The 23,937-nt window shown below is 50.2% G+C and overlaps 1 long non-coding RNA gene across 1 annotated transcript; it reads left to right on the forward strand.

Annotated features, from left to right (window-relative positions):
• The first annotated feature begins 2,031 nt into the window (after positions 1 to 2,031).
• LOC140849767 (uncharacterized) lies at positions 2,032 to 2,681 on the forward strand. The gene is made up of 2 exons (XR_012131954.1): positions 2,032 to 2,246; positions 2,508 to 2,681. It is a non-coding gene; the product is annotated as an uncharacterized lncRNA (long non-coding RNA).
• The last annotated feature ends 21,256 nt before the right edge of the window (positions 2,682 to 23,937 follow it).

Here is a 23,937-nt window from a genome sequence, read left to right on the forward strand (position 1 = left end):
CCCCCTAGAAGGAGACTGGACAGGCCCGTTTAGGTAACACCTGCCTAAAAGGCCTCTTTAGGTAACAGTGCTGACCCCTCCAGTGGCAAGGGGTAGGACTGTCTGGTTGTGACAGGACCCAAGTACAAGCTGGGAGGCAGTGGAGGTGGGAAGTTCTCTGGGTCAGTGATCCAAGCAAATATTTGGCAGATCAATGCTCACAGTTGATCTTGACAGTCCATCATCTAGGTCATCAGGAAGTGGCTTCCAGCCACTCTCCCACTTTCCTGCCCTCACGTGGCATTCAGGAACAGACATTTCTAGCTGGGCTCAGGGGCCGACCCATCCTCATGGCCGCTGGCCCAGAGACCCCTGCCTTACCCACCTAACCCTAGTCCCTCCTGGTGAAAGGCCAGCTCACTTGCTCTGCTCCTAACCACCTGGCACACACCCCTGTCCCCCCCACCAGCTGGTGAGGCCATCCCTCTCCCAAGCCCTTGAGGGAGAGCACCTCAGAGGGAGTGAGGGAGCTGGACCCACATCCCGCTGAGGCTGGAGCAGGAGTCTTACACTCTCGGAATGCTACTGAGCATTGCCCAGAGCCCTGCGCCAAGAACGCACGCTGCCTCTCAAAGTGCTTTGTTCCACTTATAGGAGGGCTAAAAATACACTGGCACCACCAAAGGCGGTCCTCAAGAGCCCAGGGGAGCCAGCAGTGGGGAGTAGCTACCCTAGCACCTGGCACAATTCAAAGGAGAAATGCAGTCCCCTCTTCTATACAAAATTAACCAGCCTCCTGGGCCCCCCTGCTGCCTTTGTCTCACAGGCTGGCCCTTAGGTTTCTTCTCCTAGAACCTGTGCACTTCCCTGCACCCCTACTCCAGCCCAGCTTCCTTTCTCTTCCCCAGCCTCGACCACCTTCACCCCTGGGTGGAGCCCGAGGCTGCCTGCATGACTATGCTTTTACACATGTCAAAACAGCAGCTCTCCTGCAAAATACCCAAGAAGCTTCCAATTCCTGCAGCAAAGCCACAATTAGCAGCAAGGCTAAAAAATGAAAATCCCCTTAGTGGGCAATAACGCAGTGGCTTAACTTCAAGAACCATGGACACCCAGCTCTAATCAGTCTTAATCTTTTCAGGACCTCAAGCCTCTTTGAGAATCTGGAGAGATGTCTGAACTCAGGAAAAGAACTCATCAGCAGCATTCACCAAGCAATTTTAGGAATTTATAGATAATACGAACCCCACCCAGGATCCCACTCACACCCCGAGTGAGGAACCCTAGATTTGCTAAAAGCCAGGCACTGAGGTAGACAATGAGATGGAAAGATAAACGAGAGGACTGACTTGCAGACAGATATCAGCCAACACCATGAGTGTGGGGAGAGGCGGGAACCCTGTGTGGTGGGATCAGGTGTGGGGAGGAGGGCCAGGGTTTAACTAGGGTGTGGAAGAAGGGAGAGTACATTTGAATGGAGTTTTGAAGGATTTTGACAAACATGATTTTCCAGAGAGAAAATACAAGGTTAGAGACTTTGTGTTCTTCGCAGGGCAGAAAAAGGGAAACTGTTTGGACACAGGGACAACCTAAGGGCATGTAAAGGAAATGAAGGGCGAGTGTATTGGTTTTCTGCTGCTGAGTAACAAACTGCCACACATGTGGAGGCTTAACACAACACACTCTAATTATCTCACAGTTTCCATGGGTTGGGAGCAAGTGCAGATCTGCTGAGTTCTCAGCTCACTAGAGGCAAAAGGTGTCAGGCTGTGACCCCGTTGGAGGTTGATGAGGGGAAATCTGCTTCCTGGTGCATTCAGGTAGTTGGCAGAATTCATTTCCTTGCAACTCCCAGGCGGAGAACCCTAGCCTCCTCCTGCCTCCGTCAGCTCCTTGGGGCCCAGTGCCGTTCCTGGCTGCCCCCTCCACGGGCCATTCCCAGCATAGTTGCTGGCTTTTTCAAGGCCAGCAGGAGAATCTCAAAAAAGTGAGCTGAGAGAACCTTACATAAATGAGCACATAGGGGAGTGGCACCCCACACTGAAGGGGTAGAATCCTGCAGCATGCAACAAAGCAGAGAATGTGGGGCTTCTTGGAATTCTGCCACAGTAGAGCATTCCTGGAAAGAGGGTTAGAGCCCAGGTGTGAAGGCCTTTGTAGACCATAGTTCGGAGTAAGAACTTTATTTTGTGTGAGACAGGAAGGCTCTGAAAGGGGTGAAGATGGAAGGATAAGAATGGAGGCAGAATTCATTGCCCTCTTGAAAGGTGATTGCCATGGTTTGTGGTGGAACAGATGAGGGTCAGTAGCCATGGGGATGGAAAATAACGACCCCAAATGGCTGACCCACATTTCCTTTTGGTTTCTATTCCAATATCCCCAGATAGGTAAGGCTCTCCCTGTCTGCCAACATAAAATCACCACCTTGCCTCCTCTCCCAACCCCTCACCTGGCCTCCTTGTATTACAGGTCTTAGCACCACTTGCGTTTGCCTATTTATCTGCTTATTGTTTTTCTCTCCCTTGCAGAATGTGAGAACTTTCTTTGGCTTACTGCTATGTCTCCAGCCACTAGAACAGTGCCTGGCTATAGTATATGGTCAGTAAGTATTTGCTAACTCAAAGAATGAATGAATGGGTTCAAGAGATACACTTGTACAGACTTGCTAATCTCCACCCAACTAAAATGTGGCAGTGGAAGAAGGATGCCTTTGTGATACTCAGGTTTCTAACCTTGATAGCATGGGTGGTGACACTCACTAACACGGGAAGGAATTGATAAAATAGGAAGTGGGCGCAGGTTTAACTTTGGTCTATGGGGTCCCAGATGGTTGTGGATCAGCCAGGGCAGAACATCTGGTGGGAAACTGGAAATGTGAGATTCAGACCTTTAGAGGTAAGTAAGAAACAAGGGAATAGATTTTGTAGCCAATGCTACTAGGGAATAGATGAAGTCAAGGGGTCATGTGAAAGAAGAGAACCGAGGATACACCCTGAGCAGAAGCAGCCAGTGTGAAGGGTAGAGAAGATGTCGGGGGCGCAGGGCACAAAAGGAGTTCCTAGGAGGAAGGCAGGTCATGTTCAGTGCTGCAGAGAGTCCAAACAAACAGGTGGAAACGGAAGGGATTCAGTGATCAGAGGGTTAGGGGGCACCACCTGAGAGCAATCTCAGAGGAGTGGAGGCTCCTCCAAGAAGGAACCTGGGGTAATTCTGAGAACAGATTTGATGGTGAGGAAGGGAGGAGGGAAAAAAGGGATATGAAAAAAAATGTGGGCAGAAGAGAATCTGTGGTGGACAAAGTGCAGGCTTAGTAAACTCACCCTGAAGATTCCTTCCCAATCTGTGGGACAAGGGCAGGCCCAGAGCAGCTGAGGAAAGAAGAGACGGGCAGAGAACACATCTGAGACTCTTGAACCTGCCCATGACCTTGGGATTATCCTAGATGTTGAGAGAAGCTCAAAAGGAATATTCTGTGGGAGTGAAGTGAGGTCTGTGTCTTTTACTTTGAACCTGGTAGCCTTTGTGACCTCCTCAACTAGGAGAGGCTGACAGAAAGTTGGGTGACTTCGCCCTCATGGTTAGACAGGGCCAGGCAACTTCCCCAGGTTCCTCTCTCTTGAAGACATATGTCTTTGAAGCCCTGAGCCACCATGCAGTAAGTCCAGCTACCCTAAAGTCTCCACAAGAAGAGCCACCTCCTCACCCCCACCACACCCAGCCTGGCCTCTGCTGAGCTCCCAGCCAGCACATCCAGGCCATGCCTCGCCTCTCACCATGACTCCTGACCACAGTCTGCCTTGTCCTCTGGGGTTTCACAAGGCCCTTCCCCCTTGCCCCACTGTGCACTCCTTAGGAAGGCAGCTTTATTCCCGATGTATACCCTGCCCAAGCCCCAGAGTGATGAGTAAGCAGGCCCTGGGGGGAGTGATAAGGAGCAGGTCCTATGGTGGTGGGCACGATCACCTGCCCGGCTCCCCGATCCCCACCCATTCCACTCCAGGAAACACTGAATATCCAGACCATCCCAGGCCCAACTGCACTCCAGGAAGAAACTGGGCCGGCTGCCCAGAATTACACAGAATGGACTTTGGGCTGATCGCCCAAGCTGGACTAACATCCCCACCTTGTTAGGAAGGGCACTCTTTCAGGAACCAAGGCCACCACTTGTCACGAAAGCCAGATGTTGGCAGAGCAGGACAGACAGGGTGGAAAGAGCCCCTTGGGGTAGATGGGGTGCATCCACCGATGCCTCTTCAGCCCATTGATTGGGGGAGAGTGGGAAACTGTCACATGCAGCAAATTCTATCATCCTCAAATTGTAAGCAGCCCAGCTGCTTCTGAGAATGGGATCCAGGGCATCTGGGACTCATCCTCCTCCTCCCAGCCGTTAGCAGTGAGGTAGTCTGGGAGCATAATAAGATGGTACTACTTAAAGCAAAGCAGAAGTAAAAACCAGGAAAAATTACTCCATAACCTGTCACTGTGTTACACTATGTCTAATCTGTACCTCCGGGGTATTTAATATAGGTTTGACTGATTTTTTTAACTGCTTTATTCTCACTTATCTATTCTTTCAACAAATATTCATTGAGCATCTACTATGTGCCAAGTACCATAAGAAAAGGACATATTTTCATAAATACATATGCAAGGGATATCTCTGGAGCAGTGGTTTTCAACCAAGTTCCCTGGGGACGTTTGTCAATGTCTGTGGACATTTTTGGGATCTAGTGGGCAGAGGCCAGGGATGCTGCTAAATACCCTGCAAGACACAGGATGCCCCACCACAAAGAATGATGTGGCCCAAAATATCATTAGTGCTGAGACTGAGAAGCACCTGGTCTAGAAGACTATATAAGGAGCAGGTGAGCAGAGGGTACCTGGTGGGGTTGGGAAACTGGGAGGCCATGGTGCATGGCTGTGCAACATGACTGTTTTGCATTCTGTGCCCCTTTGAGCCATTTTGTACTGCACTTCTTCCCAGGTACATGTATCACTTATTTTTTTTTTTAAAGAGTAACTATGACTTGTGTTAGCCATAATTATTTGGTGGTCTTCTGATTGTAGAAGGAAAGGAATTCGAAAAGATACAGTGCCTGGTGCCAACAGCCTGTGAAGTCACCAGTGTCCTCTAAACCAGGGCTTCTCAGCCTCAGTGTCACTGACATGGACCAGATCATTCTTTCCTGTGGGGACTGTCCTGGGCTCTGCAGGGTGCTTAGCTGCCTGACTTCTACCCACTAGATGCCAGAAGCACCTTTCCCCTCAGTCATGACAATCCAAACTATTTCCAGATATTTCCCAGTGTCCCAAGCTGGAAGGAATGCCTCTGGTTGGGAACTACTAAGCTAGACCTACTCTGAGCAGTTCCAAGCATGAGTAAGTACCCATTTTCTGGCCCTGTCAACTTACAGTCCAGCTGGACCCTCAACTAGACATATAACCGTGAAAATAGGTTCAGGGTCTTGGAGCAAGTGGGGTGGGGGGTCCAAGTCACCCACAGATCCCTGAGCATACAGACGGGCCTTGGGGCTTCTCATAAACATCCACCTATTTCACAGAGGAGGAAACAGAGCAGGGAGATGATGAGGCCAAAATCACACAGTGGATGGTGGCCGGGTGAACCTGAGACAGCTCTATGCCCTGTAGCATCCCAAGATGCCCCTCAGAGAATTTCCTTGTTCTTTATTATTCCTGGCTCCATGCACACCCTGAAGACTCCCAGTACCCCCTCTTGAAAGTGAATCACCTACAATGGTGTGTTTTCTGCGCTCAGTGTGTCTTTCTAGGTAAGTGATCACTAAGCTGTTCCCTAGCACAGCAGCAGGCTCAGGGGGAACTAGCTGGTTTCGGGACACACACAAGTATCCGCTAGATGCTGGAGGATCAAACCAGCAACTAGGAGCAGCAGAACTCAGGAAATGTCCCCATTACTGTGGCCTTGGCCCCTTTTGCAGCCACAGGCAGCTGAGGCCTGGGAAAACCAGTTTATAGAACTCTCTGACTTCTCCACAAGAAAGGCAGGGAGGAATGGCAAGAGAATCAAAACCCACCTTGCTTCAGTTCCCTGGGGAAAGCAAGTCAGAGTGAGCCTGGCCTTGGGCAATGAAGTCAACTAACCAGTCAGTCCCTTCTTTCCTCTTGGGGTGAAAAGCCAGGCTGCTCTTCCCACGGTTAAAAAACCAGGCTTTGAAGGTAGACTGACTGGGTTTAAACCCCATTCTGCTACTTCCTGGCTGTGTGATCTCAGACAAGTCATTTAACCTCTCTGAGCCTGAGTACCTGCATTAATAAAATAGACATAATAACAATGACCTTCTCACAGAATCATTGGAATCAGCTGAGATAAAATGTGTGATGTTCATAGCACAGTGACCAGTACATGGTAACTATAAGTTGTGTGATTTCCACTGCTGTTATTTTATTACTAATTATAAACATAATAATAAATGCTTTACCACAGCTCCTGAACTGATAAGTGGAGCCTGATACAAATTTTCACAAATGTAGTCCAGTTTGGGGACAGGAGGATTGGAAAACTAATGAGGAATCTCTGGTCATTTGTATAACATCCCTTCCCCCAATACTGGAAAATGAAAGGGCCTTTAAAAAAAAAACATTCTCACAGTGTTTTAGCTCATCTGAACAGCTAAGACACTATTGCTACCTTCATGGCTTTGGCTGTTTTCCAGCTGCGGTGTTCTTCTCATTGATCAGAGAGAAATCCCCAAGGTCTGGCAAAGGAAGCTTTTAATTGCTCTGGATGGACTGATTTTTGGCTTAGCTGCTCAAGCATATAATTGAGTGAGAGAGAGAGAGAGAGAGAGAATGAATCACTTTGAGATTGCTTTGAGATAAATATGTAGTCAGACCTCCCCCTTCCAGACCAGACCTAAAAGATACCCCTGGCCTGGCTCCCACAAGCTCTGGGGAAGGGGAGCTCAAAGCAGGAACTGCATTTTCCTGACCTTTAGCAAAATAATAATGAGTGATAGTAGCAGTCGCTCTCCTTTATCACTTGTGCTTGCTCTAAGTTGGATTTCCCCCAAGCAGACCCTGAGACAAGCATGATAGTCAATGCTTTTTTTTGGAGGGAATCCTGGAAGCACCAGGGAGGAAGTGGAAAAGATAATGGAAGCCGAGGTCAGCCAGTTAAGGATGTGCTATTATGCAGACTACCGCTGGGGCACCTGAGGCTCAGCCCCCAGGAACCATGGTGGCCAGTGCAGAACACACGTTCAGCACCCTGTCCTTCGAGGGAGGGAGCTGGGGCATTTATGCCCCGAGCCCCATCAGTCACTGGGACTGGCTGCTCCTGGAGGATATTCATTCCAGTGCAAGCCCCAAAATCCGGGGCAAAAAGCCACAAGGAAGAGCAGTGCAGAGCTGGGCCTTCTGGAAAGGGGATGGAAGGTGGGGTACCAAAGAGTCAAAGTAAATGCCAACCCCTTATGATTCCCCATTTCCCCACTCAAAAGATCCAAAGGTCTTGTGACCTAATTGAACATTGAGTCTTTTTTTTTAAGTGAATGAAGTAGTTAAATATCTATTTCTAACAATTGACTTAGAGCATACCATACACGCCTGCAGTCACAAATACGTGATTGCTCTACGCTTGACAACAGATCCATTTAGAGGGTTGCTTTCTTGGGCCTCATTCTATGACCCAATTGCCTGCCAGCTCTTCCAACTCATCTTTGCACCCAGGGGCTTTGCCATTATCAAAGCCACCTTTTGAGTCATCTGAGTTTTCTGTAGCACATCTCCTTCCCTCCCCTCTCAGTTCTTAACTGATACCACATTTTTGGAATCTGGAGAATGCTTTCCACAGAATTTTTATCACAAGTCTTGAGCATCTGTTTGCATAATATTAGGGCAGCTAGTTGATCCATTCAACCTGAGCGTCAATCTGTGATCTCCATAATGTAACCACTGATTGTAGGGCTTTCTTAAGTGTCCTTAAAGGACTCATTCACACTCACATTGCAGTGTAAGGAATCGGTTCCAAACCTGCATTAAACTTCCTAGCCTCCTTTTAGCAATTCCTTCAGGTGACCTTAGTAAAGGGCCAAAAGAAGCACCAGTGGAGGTCGTAAAAGGGACTCACCCAAACAGCACCTAGTTGTTAAAAAGAAAAAAATCGAGAGCACCCACTGACGTGGAAGACTGTAGGGGGGCATTTCTGGAAAATAAAGTTTCCCTTATCCTGGGGATCAGCTGGAGAGTGGGGACATCCACACATATCAAAATGCTCTGAGTTAGTGGTTACATGCATACTCCCCTAATCCTCACAACCATCCACACAGTGGGGGCCTCTCATCCTGCCCATTTACAGATGGAGAAACTGAGGCTCTGAACAGTTCAAAGAGCAGTGGAGTGACAGTGACAGATGTGACTCCAAGATGTGCACACCCTCCCCCTTACACACTGCCACCCTGATGGGTGAGGAGAAAGCCCATGGACTGACTGTAGACTCCCACACCAACCGGGAAACCCCGATGGGGAAAAAGTCCCAGGTGACCCAGCAGCACAGTAAGGTCCTCTCTCTGCTACCCCAACTTCCACCATTCCAAATGGGAACTTCTACAAGGAAATACAAAGAAAGAGTTTTCTGCATGCAGGGATATGGGGCTCCTTCCAAGAGCATTTCAGATGCACAGGCAAACGTCTGCAAGAGTTTTAAAAACAAGACAAAACACAAAAACCTAGACTTTCTTTTCTTTTCTCTTTTGCTGATTATCCAATCACACTTGGGGTGTTTGCTGATTGACAGAGCAAAAGAACCACGAGGACAGTAAGGGAGAGAGGTGGGACTCCCAGGAAAATGATGGGTCGTGGAGTCCAAGCCCAGTAGGGCTGAGGTCACTGCCTTCTGGACACTCAGCCTCAGTTTCACCATCTGCAAAGTGGATGCTGATCCCTACCTAGAAGAGTGGATGAAGATTAAGTAGAATGCAGTGTTCTACTCAGAACTCAGTAATATGAGTCCCCTTCCCTACTATCTCAGCCAGCCACTCTTTGAACACCTTCTAGGCACCACACACTGTGGGAAAATTAAAGACTGAGACAGAGAGAATCATCATCTCACCCAATGGGAGAGAAAGAAAGAAACATAAAACAACCACAGTAATAACAGGCCCCTGTGCCCTTTTGTATGCACTGTCTCTGTCATCACCATTTTACAGATGAGGACACCGAGTCCCCAAGATGTGAGGAATTTGCCCACAGTCACATAGTAAGTGGGGCAATTTCAACCCGGGTCTGACTGGAAATGGAGGAGAGTAGGCAGGGTGAGGAGGGCTGTGAGGGGCTGCAGTGGCACACACTGGGCCCCTCCGGAGCTGGGAGGGTGCCTGGATGGAGGAGAGGAAGGCGTTCCAACAGCAGTGGAGCCCCCCCACTTCCTGCCCTCTGCCAGACCCCGGGAGCCTCACCTGGGGGGCAGCCGATGTGCCTGTCTGCCAGAACTCCCCCTCGGCCCCTCTGGAGGGCACCCCAGGCCTGGCACCAGCAGCCATGTGTGGGAGCACCCTGGTCTCCCCAAGCTGGGGGGTCAAGGGAGCCCAGGGACCGTACTTGCACCCCTGGGTCCCAGGTAGTGTCTCCTGACTTCCAGAAGCTAGGATGTGAGCTCAGAGAAAAGGAAGAAACAGGGAAGAGAAGACAGGGACCTGATTTCCCCCAGAGGTTCCGTGAGAGGGAGCCTGGAGCCCTGGGCTGCTGAGTCCCTGCACAAAAGCCTGGGCACCCAAGGGGCACTGGGGGTCTCACTGGAAGGCTGCCCTTGACCTTGTGCTCTCATCTCTTCACAGCTGTGATGTGCAGAGGGCTCTCAAGGGCAGGGTTTCAGTTTTGCAAACAGATCCTCAGAAAATTGTGCCTCCCAGCTCCCCGCAGCCAGCCACATCAGCAAAACATACCTCGGAAGGGAAGACTGCTGTCAACAGGCTGGGAAGCAGCCCAGGACCCAAATGCAGTTTGGGACGTTCTGTTTTAGATTAGTGAGGGCCGTTGCTTCCCACTAGTGACAATAACCAGATTTGGGGGTGAGCTGGCATGCCCCTTATCATGAACAGCTGGCAAACAACCCCCAAAGCCTACCACAAGACTGGGCTGTCTTACAGCCCCAACAGAACCTCCAGCTCATTGTCCTCAAGAGGGAATGAGGGGATTGCACAGGGTGGCTGCCAGGCCCCTGCCCAGCTGGGACATTCTCTCATTCCATGCTTTCCCCTTGGGTTCCTTTAAACATTTCCACAAGGTCTGGTACCAGGATCCCTTAGCAATCCCCTCACTACCTAAAAAAAGGAATATGTGTACTTGGGGCTGATAGCACTTAGCTCACAATTTAGCTTCAAGTAGACAATTGTCATTTTTTTGGTAACATTTTCCTATTTGGAGAACAGGGGGAGCACCCGTTGTGTGGATCTTGGTGGGGGTAGGTCCCTGCCTCCTATTCCAGCAGGCCAGGGTAAAGGCAGGCCTTGGCCCAGAGAGCTGGGACTTCAGATGTTAAGGGAGAGATGGAAATACTCAGGAACCATTCAACATTCCTTTCAAGGAGACAGCAGCTAGTGGCTGAAGCCGGCAGTGGCATTCCCCCAGTGGCAGTGTCCAGAGGTGGTTTCCCAGCAAGCCCATCCCTGAACCTTTGCCTGCAGTCCTGCCACCAGACCACCCATGGCTGCGGTCAACTTTGGGCTCTCTGTGGATTCTGCAAGTCCCCCAAAATCTCCCAGTATATTCGTTTTTTGCTTAAGGTTAGCTACAGTTGATTTCTGTTGCTTTCTCTTGGCTGTTGCTACGCCTTGCTGAGGATGAAGCAGCAGACAGCCAGGTTTAAAACAGATGATCCCTTCCTTTGGGGCAGAAGAAAAGGGAGTGGATAAAGTTTGAACTCAGAAACACCCAGGTGATGCTGGTCCTGGAAAGGAAAAAAACATGCACAGTCAGGGCCCTGGTTGTTACCTTGGCAACTCAGAATCTGTCACGTGCTGAGTATGGGGCTGGAGGACATAGTCCATGTGCAGGGAGATGGGAGCAGGCTGGCAGAGAAGTGACCACAGCCCCAGGTCGCCTGGCAGCCTCTGGTTCTCCAGGCTGCCAGAATCCTCCTGGGGACTCTTTCTCCCTTGAGGTCATTTGAATGGATCTCTGCTCCTTGCCCCCAAACAGGCTTCAAGGAGTATAATGAACTTGGAGCCATTTCCTCACCAACACCTACCATCCCTGCATTTGGGGGAAAGGTTGCAGAATTGTTGAATGAATGAATAAATTGCAAGTGGTATGACATCCCATCATTTCACTTCTCTCAGAAAGACCCAGGACCTTCCTCTTCATCCTCCACTTGTTTGTCTGTGGGTACCTATTAGTGGGCACTCACGATGTGCCAGGCACCGTGCTAAGCTCAGCACCTTTCAGAGGTTATTTTCTGAGCAGGTTTCTGAGCCAGTTTCTTAAATTTAAAGTTTGGCTCTACCTCTTGCCAGCTGTGCGATCTCAGGAAAATTACTTACCTCCTCTGTGTGTTGGTTTCCTCACCCATAGAATGGGGACAATGCTGTACCCTGCTGCAGAGCGTTCTATTATGCAGTTTAAATGTTTGCTGTGTATCTACTAGGTGACAGTGCAAAGTGCTGGGGAGACAGCTGTCACGGAGCCCCCAGTCCCTGCGCTCAGCGGCCACCCCAGCCCCCGACGCCTTCCGGGGCTGAGCCCGCTGGCCCCTGACAGCCCTTGCTGAAGCCCTGAACGCCTGCCTGGAGGGTGCGCCCTGGGGGTTCGCGCCTTTGGGCTGGGAAGGACGGAGAGACCCACGGCAGGAGGGATACCCTCTGGTCAAGGGTGCCCGCTGCATCGCTCCCTGAAGCTAGCAATGTTTAGCTCCATCTTTTCATAAAATACAGTGAGACCTGGAGTAAAATCAAGGGAGACTTGCCCTTCATCTGCGAAGCCTTGCCCAGCTCTGGTCGGATTGGCAGCGAAAGCTCAGGGCTAGCTGCGGGGCTGGCCGAAGCTTGCCACGTAGCAGAGCCAGCCTTCCGTTCGCTAGCCCGGCCCACTCCTCAATCTGCTTCTCATTAGCTTCGCAAGTGAGCTGTCGGGGCAGGGCTGGGAGTGGAAGGTGCCTGGCCCCTCACACCAAGCTCCTCCTGCCTAGTCTGGCTCCCCCACCCGAGCCCTGTCCAGCAGCCCAGCCACGCCTGCGGGACTCCTCTCTCCACCTCCCCAGGTCCTCCCTCCCCTGTGCCCTGTCGTGCGCGCGCTCGCGCGCACACACACACGCACGCGCGCGTGCACCTCTGGCTCCACCCTGCACAGGCCCTTCAGGCTTGCTTTCCTGTCCTAACCTGGCACTGTAGCCCAGAGGATCAAGGGCACACGGTTCAGCATCCTCCAGGCTCGGGTTCAAATCCTTGTGAATCACTTGCTACTTGCCTGACTGTGTTACTTAAAATCTCTGTGCCCAGTTATTTCATCTGTAAAATGGGGATGATAGTAACACTGTCTGCCTCCTAGGGTTAGTGTGAGGATTAAATAAAATAACACAAGTAAAGAGCCTGGCTTAAAATCAGTGCTAGTTGCCTAGAAGCATGAAAGGGACCAATTAGAATTTGGAGTATTAATCTTCCCAAAGAGACTTGCAGTTGTTCAAAAGAGCCCTGTTTTCAGGGACAAGAAGGTGTTTTTTAAGGATAGGCACAAGGGAGTAGGAGACTGAAGCAGCCTCTCTATATATTCTGGATATTTCAAAGGCAGCCAATTACACATTCTGTATTCCTTGAGCATTTACTGAGCGCCATCACTGTGTCAGGCACCACGTGGAAGAACCAGCCTCCTGCAGATCCAGGTGCTTTCAGAACCAGAGGCAGGAAGAAACATAAAAATAAAGGTTCACCAAGCAACGTTACCGAAGGCAGTAATAGAAGAGTATAGAAAGTGCTACAGAAACAGGAGAGGAAACAGCCCGGAGCTAATGGTTATAGCCAGGAAACCTTCCTGGGGGGACAGGGAGCTGGGGTTCGAAGGAGGCCACCCCATGGACACAAGGCACCTCTCTTCCTGAGCAGTCAGGTGGGAGGTCCCATTTGCTCTGCAAAGAAAGCAGGCAGAATTGCTTAGCCCTATTGACTGATGAAAAAATATAGACACTTTGACTAAGTGACATCTTCCCCAAGAGCAGACTATCAGTAAAGGGATATTCTTTCCCATCCCAAATCGCCAGCTCTTTGTGCTTCGAAACTTGTCAGGAGTTTGCCAGGAAGATGAGAAGATGAGGGGGAGGATCAAGGCTGGAAAGATTAGCCAGGCTGCTGTGGGGGCCACGGGCCTGGTATGGGGTCTGGACTTTGTCCAGTGTGGGCTCTGGGAGCCGGGCACGGCAGTGTCCACACCCTCACATTGCTCCTCAGGCTGCAGGGCCAGTTTGTCCTTGTAATTCCCAGAACTGCCCTGAAACCGGACACCTCACCATTATGTCCAGTTTAAAACACAGTGATTTAAAAAGAAGCCTGCAGGGGAGAGAAGGGGAACCCCCTGAGAAAATCATTTGCTCACAGGCCCAGTTGCTGGGACCCTCGCTTTTAAAACTCAGAACCTTCAGCAAGCATATTGACACCAAGCGAGGCAGACCATCAGGGTCCCAACAGCCTGGAATGAGAGTAGGACAGAAGCCCAGCTCTGGCTGGGCTGTGCAGACAGGTCAGAAGGCTGTGGAGGCTTTGACCTCCCCCTCAGTGCTGCAGGAGGGGAGTGTGAGGAGGGCAGGCTGGGGAGGCAGGGAGCTCTCCTGCAGGCCAGGTAGCAGGACAGGGATGGGTTTGGGAGGGGCTGAGGTCAGATGGAGCAGGAGGTACTGTGGGGCAGCCAGACTTCCCAGATAAAATTAAAGGACACCCAGTTGCATTTGAATTTCAGATAAACTAGAAGTAATGTTTAGTATAAGGTGCCCAGAGATGAGGGCCATGGCAATGGGGAGGAAGAGAAGGGAACAAATTTAAGATTTGATCTGGAGATAGGCTCCATGGAGACTGGCAATAAATTGATGTAGGAGATGAGGCTGTGGAAGAAGTCAAGGATGACCCCAGGCTCCAGGCTGAAGCAACAGCATGGTTTGTAGGGCCACTAAGTGAGAAAGGACGATGGAGCAGGAGCAGATTAACAGGGGGCCTGCTGGTTCCATTCTTGGTGATGGTGAATTGGAGACGTCTGTCTCAGCCCTAGGGGGAGGTTGTAGGGCTTAAGGAAGGGCCTGGCTAGGGAGCCACCAACATGTGGATAGTTCTGGACACAAACACCTAAGCAGTGCGAACTCAGAGAACAGAGACAACGGTCCAGAATGAGATCTTGAAGACCCTCAACATTTGCAGGTCACTCAGAGGAGGAGGGCAGCCAAAGAAACTGAGTCAGAGCAGCCAGGGAGGCAGCAGGAAAATCCATAGGAGTGGACAAGACAGCAACCAAGGACCAAGATTCTGGAAGGCTAGGCCTGACCAAGCTGGAGGCTGCAGGGAGGTCTGGTAAGGTGGGAAGTAGAAACCAAAGTCAGCCTGCTGTGCCTGGAGGCAGCAAATATACCCTCGTCCATCAAGAAATCCTACAGTGTCAGTGGGGGTGGGGGTGGGAAACAGACAGGTGTCCATCAGCAACCTCTGGGGCAATTCCCTGCCTGGAGCCATAGAGACAATCTTTCCTGCCCTCTGACAGTGGGACCCCAGACCAATCAAGTGAAATAGAAATTGTAAACGGACCTTTTAAAATATACTGAGTGATCCAGAAGCATGTGAGGGGTGAACACACCATGGTGTACACAAGGTGGAACTGATCCACACAACATGGATGCATTTCAAGCCCTTATAGGGACTGGAAGAATCCAGACTTAAAAGAGCACAAGCAGTATGAGTCCATTTATAACATGTTCTAGAACAGGCAGTACCAGTTAGTGATGAACTAAGGTTGTGAATAGGGGCTGGCTCTGGGCGCAGGGTTGGGTGGACTGACTGGGCAGAGGCATAAGGGAACTTCCAGGTGATGTCATGGTTTGTACCTCGATAGGGATTTAACTCACGCAGGCGTGTGCATTTTCCAAAACCCAGCCAATGGTACCCTTAAGATCTGGACATTTCACTGTGTATGAATTTTACCTCTCAAAATGAACTATAATTATTCAACTCTGATTAACGATATACATGCTGAAGTGTTTAGGGGTGAAGTGTATTGAAAGTTGCAGCTTTCCTTGGAAGATATAAAAAAATGAGGTGGGTTGATGGATAGACAGAGATGGATGGATGTGATGAACCAAACAGAGCAAAATGTTATCCAGCTGGTGGGCATATGGGTGTTCAACTTTTCTGTATGTTTGAAACTTTTTATAACAAAATATCTGTGGAAAATAGACAAAAACGGATGTGAGAATAGTTTTCATCCAACCCAAAGACATATGTTGATGTCCAGATGAACCCAGGGACAGCCCTTAACTTCCTTCTCCCCATTCAAACCCTGTTCCCTCCAGTTACCTGGATACTGCAAGGAACATCTCTTCCAAGCCTTTACTGAGCCAAGCACAGTCTCCTCTGTGCATCTCTCCTTTGGGGCCTCAGGACCTGGGTGGTGGTTAACTCCAGGGGTGCCATGTCCTATTCGCCTTTAGACACACAAGAAGACAGGGACATGCTCAGGTGAGGTGACTTGCAGAACTCCAGTGAGAACAAATTGGTGGTTACCAGAGGTGGAGGGGCATGGGATGTGGAAAATGAAAGAAGAGGAGTCAAAGGGTACAAACTTCCAGTTATAAATAAGTCCTGAGGGTTTAATGTAAAGCATGGTGACTATAGTTAATAACGCTGCATTGGGTATTTGTAAGTTGCCAAGAAGTAGACCTTGAAAGTTCTTATCATGAAAAAAAATTATATGTGATGGATATTAACTAGACTTACTGTGATCATTTTGCACTATATACAAATATCAAATCATTACATAGTACACTTGAAACTAATATGTTATATGTTAATGTGCCTCAGTTCATATATATATACATATATAGAGAGAGAGAGAGGGAGAGAGAGAGAGAGAGAACATGCTGCACATGAGCACACGAGCAGCAGAGATGCCCAAAGCTGTGGCGTGAGTTGCCATCTGACTAAGGGCCAGCCAGGCAGCCTCTTACACCAGAAAACTGTCCCTTCTCATGGAGGATACCCAGGGCGAGAGGCCAAACAGCGGGACTAGAGTGAAGGAGAAAAGCCTGCATAGGTCGGCCAGGAACTGATCTAAAAAGACAAGGCTCTGGAGCCTGTGGGAGGGTGGACAGCTGGGCATCCTGGCCCCGGGGATTCAGATTGGGATACTTACCTCACTCAGAGAGTCAAAATACAATCAGGCTTCCAAACAACTCTTGGACTCCAGTGGTTGAAACATGCCCTAACTAATTTGCCCATTGGTTGTGGGTTTTGAATACTGTTCTAGCCGTTCTGTCTATTCATCAGGGGAGTAGAAACCTCCAGTACCTCCCCTGCCCCAGACGTATCCTGAGGGATGTTCATCACAGGGGGAAAGTCTGGCAACAGCCAACATGTGCATGGTGGGAGGTGCTGGTTATGATGGTTTATAAATGCAGTGGAATTCTATGGAGCTATTGATTAAAAATCAATGAGGTAAATCTATGTGTCCTAAACTTCAAATGACTCAATTATTAACAAAATAATAACATTAAAAAATATAAATGTAATGATCCCATTTATATAAAATTACATGGGGGTAAATGTGTATAGATATATATAAATGGATATCTATACAGGTACGTGAGCAGGGTAATCAGGTTAGGTGAGAGGGTGTGGTAGCTGTCTACTGTGTGGGGTCCCCTGGCTGGCCCGAGGAAACCTTCTCCTGGGACCTCCCATACCCTGGACACTGACTGGCCCCCTCGACCCAACCTGTTCTCTTCCCACCTGTCTCTGTGGGGCCCTCACCCCAACACTACACTGGAGCTGCTCCATGGAAAACCTGTTCCTGCACCTCCCACCACCCATCGCACCCCCGCACCTCAGCTCCTGAGCCCACAAAGAGAGCCTGTGTTGGAGCCGTGGTGCTGAGCCAGCAGACAGCCCACACCTCCCCTGTGCCTCTCAGCACAAAGGCTGGTCTGTGCACCCCACCAGGAGGGCCCCCAGCATCCCTTCCTCTGCCAGGCCCTGGGATCCAGTCATCAGAGTCACCCATGAGGCTGCCAAGTCTGAGGACAGCCAGGCGGCCCCTGAGACAGGGACATGCTCAGGTGAGGTGACTTGCAGAACTCCAGAGTGTTCAGCAAGGAATGCCGGTTCCAGGCTCTCCGGCAAGGCCTGGACAGTCCCAGCCACTTGGAAGCCCCTCACTCCCTCTAGGTTCTGACCTCCTGGTGGCTGAAGGCTTTCATCCAGCCCCCACCCACCCAGCGGGGTCCCTGCCACCAACCTTCCCACAGCCTCCAGCCCATTACTGAGGGATTCAGAGACCTGCCCTGGTCCCCACTGTCTGCAAACAAAAGTCAACCCACACACCCAGGCATCCAAAGTTCCCCTCACCAGAGCCACCTTCCCCCCCAAGATCTGCCCACCCCATTCTTGGGCCTGTGGCTCCAGCCCCATTTGCCTTCCAGCTCTTGAGACACTTGTGCTCCAGATGAACCCAGGGACAGCCCTTAACTTCCTTCTCCCCATTCAAACCCTGTTCCCTCCAGTTACCTGGATACTGCAAGGAACATCTCTTCCAAGCCTTTACTGAGCCAAGCACAGTCTCCTCTGTGCATCTCTCCTTTGGGGCCTCAGGACCTGGGTGGTGGTTAACTCCAGGGGTGCCATGTCCTATTCGCCTTTAGACACACAAGAAGTGCCCTGTAAGTGGGCCTTGGAAGAAGCAGCTGTTTCTCCTCCATGGACCGGGCAGCAGCACTCAATGCCCCTCCCTACCTCTGGCCCCCCCAGGGGGTCACCTGCACTTAGGTAGACAGTGTCCCCCTGGGACCTGCATGGCTTGGCTTGGCCACCTGGAGGCCTTCCCAGCCACTCAGCCTGCCCTCAGAACAGGCCAGAAGTAGTGGGGATTTATTTCTCCAGGAGCCTCCCTCCACCCACAAGGGTCGGGAGCTGGTGGATAAATCCTGCAGCTTGCCCTTCCCGGTGGGACATTGCTGAGGGGCATCCTACCCAGTTCCTCAGAGGACCCCGGTAGAGTGGAGCCCCAGGTGCCCACACTGGTAACACCCACAAGTGCACCCACCATTGGCCTCCCCATCCTGTCTCCCAGGCCCCACATCCTCCCTTGTGCTTTGGGGAATCCCCTGGCAGATACACCGCTGGCACCCAGGTCCCCGCTCATGCCTGCTATGGTATAGAACAGCACTCCAGGCATCCTCCCAAGGCTTCAGGCTCATTCCTGCTCATTCACAGGGGCTTGTTAATAGCAAGGACAACTGTTCTGGGTGCCCCCTGCCCCACTTCCCCTGAACCTTTGGGGGCTGCCACTTCCTGGGGAGAGCTAGAATTTCCTCTTTAGGTCAACCCCTGGTCCTGGCTGTCAGGCACTCTGGCTGCTTCTCCAGAAAACTCCACTGTGCACGCCTGGTCCCCAAGTCCTATGAGCTCTGGAAGGTTAGGACTCAGCTGCCCTCTGCATCTCAGATCATTCCCTGCCTGTCCTGCACCCAGGACATCTGAGCCTGGGACCATGGGGCCTGGGTGGCCAGTCCTACTCTTCTGGCTGGATCCAACCCATTGAGGAGATTGGGGGTGGGGAGAGTCCACCCCTGGACTCCTCCCTGCTTCATCCAGTTCTGGCAGGGGCTCCCAGCAGAGGATCTCCTCTCCCCAGGACTGGAAGCACCCTTGCTCCCCAGCCCTTCAGGTGGAGTGTGCAACAGCTCCTCATGGCTGCTAGCAGGGCTTTGACACCCCTTGCTGGTTCCCTCTACTCTGCCTACCCAGCTGTAAGTGCCCCTTCATTAGGAAAATGTCCTTGGCAGTCCCCGGGGTGTCTCTCCCATCTCCTGGCTTATGGCCGGGACAGCATCTGGCTCCTGCAAACCACAAAAGTTCAGCATTCGACTCAGATGGCCTCGGTTCAAATCGCAAGGCCACCATTTACTTCCAAGCTGCTTGGCCTCTCTCAGCCTCTGTTTCTACAAAATAGGCAAAATAACAGCAAGGCTGGCCCTTGTACTCTCAACATGGCAAATACCAGACGCCTCTTCCAACCTGCTCAGGAGAAGAGGGGATTCCAGAAAGGCACACGGTCCTGAGGAGAGTGAGTGGACACAGGCTCTCACCACTGCTTCTTTTCATCTCTGCAGCTCTCTTCTTCTGCACCTTTCTCTGCCCCTCCTTGAAGGCAAATATGGTTCCCCTTCCACTCACAAGTTTCTATGCTTAAATAAATATAAACTTCACTCCACAAAATGGGTTCACACTTGCATACTGTGCTGTGATCTGCTTTATTTGCAGGCCACCAGGCACCTGTCCTGTGTCACTGAATTCTTCTCCACTAAAGAATAGTTGTACAGAAACATGCTGAGCAGCCACCTGAGCACCTATTGGATGCATGACCAATATTTATCTTGTTGACCTGTCCCTTAGTCTAGGACGCTTTTGTAGTAACTATCACTGATGTCTGGAACACATGTCCTTTCCCTGGAACCATCTCCAGGGTCCCTTTTGAAGCAGGGAACCAACTTACTCTCCATCTTGATTTCTTTCCTCTGCTCTTATGCCTTGATCTGGCTTCCATTTGAAGCTCACAACAGTGCATGTGGTGGCAGACCCAGCATCCTCTCTCTCCAGTCCTGCTTTGACTCACTGAACTTTCTGGAGCTGTTTCTCTTGGGATGAAATTATCTTCAGCTTACCCCATGTTCCCTGGCAGCAGTGACTTTTAAACCATGGTTGACTCTTGCACTGAAGAAAGGCACACAGCTACTCTTCCTGCCTTCTCCAAAGGCCAGCTCTGCTCCGTAAGTTCAAACAAGAGAATTCGACTGAACACACACATCCACATCTCTCCTGAGGCCTTCAAGAGAAGAAGAGGACACTGCGGAGCTTTTTAAAATATTGTACAAAATAAGATTTTGAATATGATGTCAGTCACAGTCCCTGGGGACACAGATGGCACCCTCAAACTGGGCAATGTGAGGGAGTTTTATAATAATAGAGATATATAAAAATTTGTATAATATGTATAAACAATAGAGATATATAAAAACTTGTATAATATGTATAAACATATCATAGTTTTAAACAAAGAGACTATTTACAGAAGTATAGGCAGTGAGAGGCCTCCCAAAGGTGAGGGAGTGATCACTGGAACCCAGAGAGAATGACTGCGTGGGGAGGGTCCCGGACAGCAGCTGGGGCCTGTAGGAAATGGATGCACCCAACCCGTGGGGCCCAGAAATGAAGGAGCTGGGGGTACAGAGATCCAGACCTCCCTTATCTTCTGCCCTCCCTATATCCTTCCATTGGATAGACCTACCTGGAAAGCAGATGTCATGGCTCCCCATCCTTGCTGGCTTAAGTGTCCAGCATCCCAGGACACAGATCAGAGAAGAAAAGGAGCAGGGGCGGCTGGGAGGAGAGCAGAGGGGGAGGGCAACAGAAGCTGTATTTTCACAAATGCTGTGAAAGTACGCAATCCAATTAGAAATGATAAATCTAATTTATCAAACTATCATTTAGTTTTAGAAACAAAAACTAGGGAGTCACTGTTTGCACAACTAAATGATTTTTTTTTTTTTGGTTTTACAAACATTTCCAACTAGTTACCTTTAAATAACAAACTTTCCCCCACAATTAAAGTGTGGTTCCATCTATGGAAAATCCGCTTACTCAGAGCTGTTCAGGACCCCAGACATTCAGGTAAATATGAGGATGGAGTAAACTTCAGTTGGCTTTGAATTAAGCACATTTCCCGCAATATTCCCTCCAGTGGCCTCCTTGATTGCATCCAAGTCAGGAGAGGGCAGACATCTCCCCAGAAGGAAATTAGAGCGCTGTTGAAGTGGGGGGCAGATGCTGGAAGGCTGTAGAATGCCAGCCAGCCATTCCACGAAGGTGCAAATTAACTTGCAACAGTCACCCCATTCGTAAGTGCCTGAGCCCTGATCGAAATACCAGCCTGTCCTCCCTGGCAGCTAGCACAAATATTCCAGGTGGCCCTTCCACATGGCACCATGATCTGTAAGCCTCCAATCAGCAGGGCCTTTCCCAAAGTCATTCTCCCTTGGTGCTCCCATCAGGAAGATCCAGATCTACCTGTGCACCCCTTACCTTGGGCAACCTGGCCGCCAGCGAGTATTTTCCAAGGAAAGTCCCTATAATGGGGTCTCTTAGTGTCCCAGGTATGAGACATTACTACAAAGTTGTACTTCACTGATACTAATTTAACATATGACACCAATAGATAGACCCCACTTCTAGCTCTGCTCAAACCCAAGATCCTAGCCACCCATAACCCCAGGTCAGCAGACATGCAGGTGAGTCCACCATACCAGCACCCGCTCCCAGGGGCCAGTGTCCTGCCTGACACGTCATGTCAAAGACAGAAGTCTTGAAAACACACGAACCTCAGGGAGCTGGCAAGACTGTTTTAAACATGACATGCTCAAACCCTCTCTTTCTACTAATTAATCTCTTCTAACCTTATAACAGTGGATAACGGTGGCTTTATAAACTTGGAAAACAGATCCACGAAGTACCACCGTGAACTGAGCAAGGACAAACGGTACCAAGGTCAGAAGACACTGTGTGTTTAAAAAGCTGTTTTGAACAACTGACCTTTTCAGACAAATCCCAGCAAAATTTCTCCCTTGGCACTGTCTCTGAAATGGCAGAGTCGGGAGGGTGTGCAGGGCATGGTGGCATGTCGCTGACCCACTCAGCAACACCTCCTGTGCCCTCTTGAAATGCCTATTGTTTCCTGATGTGGTGGCCGTGAACTGGCTGGTCCATTATGTCATATTTCCTCAATGGAGGACATTGTCTCCTGCCAGCAGCTCCACGGCACTTGTCCTCACAATGCAGGGCCCTCACCCTCACACCCTGCTCTGTGGACAGCATGATGCGGTCCTGGCAGGGCTCAAAGGAGGCCTTCACTCCCTCCCGGCATGTGCAGAAGGGCCCCTGGTGGGACTGGGGAGCAGAGATCTCTGTCCCAGAACTGGGGCTGGACTTGGCCAACCTGAATCAAGCAGACTTCATCACCACCCTCCAGCCCCAGTCTTTCCTGATTGTCTTCTAGCCACATCACATCCCCACCTGCTGTTCGGGTGGTAGCCAGGCTTTAAGATGGATCCACCTCCCGGCAGTCCAGCCCTCGTGCCATCCCCGCCCACATTGCAGAGGGCTGACCTGTGTGACGGGCTGTGGGAACAGCACAGTGTGACTAAGTCATAGCGGACATTGTGGCTCCCATCTTGCCCTCTCTGGGAACACCAATGGCCGCGTGGGGAGGCCCACAGGGAGAGGATTCGAGGCCTCCTGCCCACGGCTGGCATGAGCTTGCCATCCATGTGAGTGAGCCATCCTGGAAGCCAACTCTCTGGCCCCCAGTCAAGGCTTCAGGTGAGGGCAGACCCAGCTGCATCTCGATGGCAGGCTCATGGGAGACCCTGAGCCAGGACCCTGCTAAGCCACTCCTGGATTCTGGGCCCACAGTAACTGTGAGACATTAAAGATTATTGTTGCTATAGGCCACTATGCTTTGTTACACAGGATGATTTATTTCATAGCATTAGATTAATATTCTGAGTGATCAAGTTCAAAGAAGTCAGCCTCCAGGAGCTCCTCCTGAGGTTCCAAGTGTAGTGAAGAAGGGCAGGGAATGGACATGGCAGGACAAACGTCACTAATTCAGCACACTTGGTTTCCTGATCCCTTACCAGCCTGCCTCTCTTTTACAAAAATGTAGGTGTTAAAAATGAAAGGTTGTCCAATGCCCTCCAGCCAGGAACGACGGCCTAGGACCATCCCCTCCTATGAACTGGACACTACCCTCCCATAAAGTGAAGAGCACAATAAAATTATCTTCTTATTAAAAAGCTACACTGCATTATTGGCTACTAATATCCTGAGCTCCTTTTCATGCTAACTACTGCCCAGCCAGACCCCCTCAACCAGTTCTGTGCTGGGGTAACAGATTTCTCTTCAAAATCCAGCTTTTTCTCTTATTAGTTTCATCTTGACTTTAATCTAAAGTTCCAATCTGTTAAAACAACTTTCATCTTAATTGAGCTATGACTTTGACTCTTCCCTCCAACATGTGTCATATTTGATGCCATAGTTTCTCACTATCTTCATCCAGAAAGTTGACTGAAATAGTGTTTTGGGCAGAGCTAACCCCAGAGTCCTGTGGCCCTCCTTGAATGAACACATTACAGAGAGTTGTGTCTCCTGCCATAATCCCCTGGAAACACTTTTCATTATCAGTGGGTTTGCCAAGTCTTCAATAAAATACTGGCTGGACCCAGGCTTATTCTCTCTCTTCACCACCACTGTCTACAGAGGAATCATCTTAGCATGTGTATTAGTTTACAGCAGCTGCTATAACAAATGATCACACACTGGGTGGCTTAAAACAATGGAAACTTCTCTCACAGTTCTGGAGGCCAGAAGTCTGAATTCAGTGTCCCTGAACCAAAATTAAGGTGTCAGCAGCACTGTGCACCCTCTGGAGGATCTTGCGGGGAATCCATTACTGCCTCTTGGATCTTCCAGGGGCTGCTGGCATCCTTGGTGTGGGGCCACATCACTCCAATCATCAGTCCAGCATCATCAAATCTCTCTGCTCTGTCTTCACATCACTTCCTCCTCTGCCTGGGTATCAGGTCCTGTTGCCTGTCCCTTGTAGGGATGCTTGTGATGACATCTAGGATAATTTATCTATTTCAAGATCCTTAATCACCTCCACCAAGACCCTTTTTCCTTATAGCATTTA

Source organism: Manis javanica, chromosome 5 (assembly GCF_040802235.1).
Source record: "Manis javanica isolate MJ-LG chromosome 5, MJ_LKY, whole genome shotgun sequence".
In the NCBI taxonomy this organism is placed as follows: domain Eukaryota; kingdom Metazoa; phylum Chordata; class Mammalia; order Pholidota; family Manidae; genus Manis; species Manis javanica.